Below are 4,564 nucleotides of genomic sequence, written 5' to 3' on the forward strand. Positions count from 1 at the left end.
GATGTCTGCCTGAAGCTCCATTCTGTTCAGAAGCTTCTGCAGAGGAGTGACAGGTAGATTTTCTTTCAGTGGAAGAGAAATGTGGTTGCCTCGTTAAATTGTCCAGCCTAATTTATAAATAAACAACTTGTGTAAAGTATCATAAGGAAAAAAGTATTAAGATAAATATTGCGGGGGAATTTTCTTTTTTTTTTTTTTTTTTTAAGATTTCCTGATTCACAGATCAAAGGAGGAATCTGCCACCTTTAAGTCATAGAAAAAGAATTAGAGGGTCCTCTACAATGTCCCTGGAGAGAGTAAGAATAAAGTCAATGGTGTTGTGGATCCTTACCCTTAATGATTTCTGTCCTCCAGCCTCACTCCCGCCCAAAAATAGAGAACTGAGATCTGGCCTAGAGTTGTCTCCTACTGGTTTTCCTGCTATGGAAACACATCCTGAGAATGACCCTACAATGAAGTCTTGGTCACAAGGAAATGTGCCTGGGTGATTAAGTTACCTTCAGTGAGGGAGCGATATGAAGGCCTGTCTAATCCTGTATGTGTCTAATTCATTCTGTGTAGGAACAGCTCACTTCTGCAATATCTGAGGTTGACCACAGCACTTGTTTAATATTGCCTACAGACAAAAGGTTGAAAGGAAGTGAGGACGGCTGACTAGCTGAAGATTCCAAGGAGATTATTTCCTGCTTTTAAAAGTAGATAGGAAAAAAAACAAAGTTAGTGTTACAATTAGCTGCAATCTGATTTATAATCTGACAAAAATGAAACCTTTCAGCAATAAGGAAAGCCTGGAACTGAAACAAAGGAGCTAAACAGCTCCAAAGAAGAGCAGAGGAAACATGAACTTTAAAGGAAGACGTATATGAAGGTCCTGGTGTCCTTGTAGCACTGAGGTGTATGTCAGGGCAGACACAGAAATTGGCATTGGAGCTATCTAGTCATTTGGGTGCTCAATTTGTCAGCGTCACTATAATATACAAGAAATTCCCAAGGGATATAGACAAGTTCTGTCATGCTGTGCCAGCCATGGGAGAAGTAAAGCACAGAGTTAAGCAATTTGACTGAAGCCATACAGGAATGCTTTGACAGAGAAAGGTACAGTACAGAATCTCATCTCCTGAGAATTGCTTCACTCTCTAATTCGCAAGACCATTCTTCCTTGTTGAGTCAGCTGCTTGACAATGGATCTCTGTCACTGCAAACTAGTTTTCCAACAGGAAATGCACATTCTGGGCTTTGCTTGAGACAGGTTAAAAGAAGGATATAGATGTTTCTGAATGGCAACTGGATAATAACCAGGTTTAGAATCTGGGCAGGCTTCAACCTGCAAGGGAAAAAAAAGCACAGTGGAGGAAATAAGTCAAGAGCTTGAAAGTAGCAGTTTGACAAATCTGGGTTAAAGGAAGTAATTGTTTTATTAGTTTAAGTATCCTAGATTCCTATTGGAATATATGCTTTTATACTATCTAAAGCAAATATCCCTGCTTGTCATCCATCAAAACAAGTATACTTAATCTTTTATTAATAACTCAATTTCATGAACCAGCCATTGGCATTTCCATGGCTCCTGGATCCTAGACCACCACACATATGCGTGCAATCAGCACACAGCAGTGTAATAGATTTTCCATACTAATCCTTCTGTAGTTTCTCACTTCCCAGGCACCTAAGGAAATGCATTGCATCAGCAGTAAAGTGCAGATATAGCTAATGTGAAGCACCAGGAAGCTGACATTAGGCAGGAGGGACCAGCTTACTAACCTGACCAGACAATTTTGAAATTTACTATGCTGGAGAATATATAGAAATAGACTGATTGCCTTGCAAATAATTTCTTCTCTCATTTGCAGCCATCAAGAACGTGCTTCCCTATGTGTGCACGTCCGTGTGGCTAATTGATGTCCTTGGTAATTCCAGCCCCTGTAAAAACAAAAAAAACAACAAACAAAAAACCCAACAAACCTTCATGTTACCATCTCTTTATCTTACATGATCAGGTCTTCTACTCAGGATACCTTCATCAGCACCTTTTTTTTTCCTTCTCTGTGCCTTTTGACAGCTCTTGATAAAAAGCTAGTTACCACCAGGTGCTGCATGTGAGGAGTTTTGCATTGCTTTTAAACACAGTCCTTCTTACAACTGGTTATGGATTTTCTGAAGTAACATTGTTCGTTAGGAAAAGCTATCTCTTTGAAACCAGCCCTGCTGGGAGAAAGAGAAGCTTTGCATAAATTGACTCAGTAAAATTCTAAGGAAAAAATTATGCGGTTATGAGATCTGAATTGAATGTTTTCAAAACACTAAATTTTCAACTGGAAAATCTTTTTGTTTCCAATATTTGCAACTTAAAAGGTTTAAAATGTTCGGAAGCTCAAATGGAAAAAGTGCTTTTCAAAATCAGCGCAACAGTATTTCAAATCTCCCCAACCATTTTTTCCCCCACCAAAATTTCCATTCACTGTATTTGATAAGCTTAGGGGATTTGTGCCACCTTAAGATGAAGAGATAATTCAGAATCAGACCTTCAGAGAAACAAAAAGCTGCTTGAGACTCCTCTGTAAACTTTCTCTATTTTTTTCACATCACTGATGCCTATCCAGGTATTGCAAACCAGGCACTCTTCTAAAGTGGTTCTTATTGGGGCCTTTGCCAATAACTTTGCCTATTTTCCAAACATCTGCTTGTGTTTAGCATGGTTCATTTAAAATCACAGCCATTGGCAAAATGACTACATTCCATCATGCTCATTCCTGTAGGTCACTTTGGTCCTCTAGGTGTTATTCAGACTTTCTAGATCAAAGAAACAACCACTTCATATTTCAGTTCCAGCATCTGAAATACTGCAAGAACAATTGTCTATCTATCTGTACAATACTGTGCAATTTCTACTTTCATTCTTGGCTGATGAGGGAAAGTGAAGAGATATGTAAGCACTTAAAAGCATAAATCAAATTTGAACTTTGAGTAATGATGTTTAATATCTTGGACAAAACACACCTGGCATTGCTGTTGTCAAGCTCTATATCCAGCAAACAACTTCTATACTGACTGCACCAGTCCTGGGTCGCAGGTGGAGATTTGATACTCAGGGTTCAGGGAGTCAATCAGAGCCTGCAATAAGGCTAAGATTTAAACCAAAGTCTTGCTGCATTGTATGCTGCATATAACTGCATGTGTTTCAATATGTGTGCTCTTATAAAAGTGGACAGAGTAGAGGAATGTACACATAAAATCATTGCAAATGTCATTCATTCATTAGAACACAGGACTGAGTGTTGAGTATCTTGCCTCTTAAATGGGAATACTTCCTTGCTTGGGTAGGCATCAGTCTCCTGTTCGGTAAATCACACCACAAAGTCACATTTTGGTGGTCTTTTACCTATAGGAAGGGTTAGTTGTTTAATAACTACACCACTAGCAAAGTATTTGACCCTTTAAAAAATTAAATCCTTGATGCTGTAAAAACAAGGTCCACAGAGAAAGGACCAGTCTCGGCTGTTGCCAGCCATTACTTTCTGATTGCATGACTTGACTCTGCACCTCAACTCTCCTCACATTAGTGTCCCTGATTGTTAGATAAGGTAATGGTCCCCCAAGCTACAAAAACACTTCAGCATCCCTAGACAAAAGGTACTGTGGAGGCACAAAAGAACTGTTTACATGAGTTAAAAAATAACTTTTAACCTTTGATCATGAAGATCTATTTCACCATATGCTCAAAGGCCTGACTGCTTCAGCTGCACCTTTTTCCTGTGGATGCACTCTTTGACTTCACAGCCCTTATGCTTTTAGGTTGATGGCATCCAAGATGTTTCTTAGCAGTCGTATTCTGCCAGCAACATACATTCTTTGCTCTTCAGGATCTGGGAAATTTGCTGCATTCCTCTCTTTTCCACACTGCTCTTTGGAGAAGTTAACCTCTGAAGAAACCCAAGCAAATAAACAGAAATCCCACAAGCATAAGGGATTTGCAGCATGTTGAAAATGCATAGGGGTGGAAAAACAACTCTGTAGTTGTCAGCTGAAACTGATCCAAACAATCTGATCAAAGATGATAACACAACTTTGTTTTGTGCAGAAAGACCTTTGTTTATACAACAAGGGGAAACCATTAGCAATCTTAAAGTAGCTGGCTTGGAATAAGAAATATGATGGCTAGAAGAAAGGAACAGGACCCTGCAGAAGAAATTCAATTTTTATGGGGCTTCTGGTGACAAAGGAGATGGTAGGGAATGTGGAAGGTTTACTTCAGGGCAGATACTTTTTAACTGACACTTTGCCTCTAATATTTGATTTAGAGAATGTTTTGGGGCTATGAAATGGGTAGGAATAGGATCAGAGATGGCCACGAGCACCTTGCACATGCACCTGTATGGTGACCATGTTGAAAGGTTTGCAAACAAAAACCAAGGAGGCTGCTTGCCCATGCTGAAGGGTCACAACGAGGATGAAAACATGGGAGGGATAGGAGAAAAGACAGCAGCTTCAAACAGAAAACTGTGAACTGAGTCACTTGAAAGTACAGGACAAGTAGATGAAATGGCAGATTCTTTCCCTGCTCTCA

This window comes from Nestor notabilis, unplaced genomic scaffold, assembly GCF_000696875.1.
Source record: "Nestor notabilis isolate BGI_N333 unplaced genomic scaffold, ASM69687v1 scaffold2452, whole genome shotgun sequence".
In the NCBI taxonomy this organism is placed as follows: domain Eukaryota; kingdom Metazoa; phylum Chordata; class Aves; order Psittaciformes; family Psittacidae; genus Nestor; species Nestor notabilis.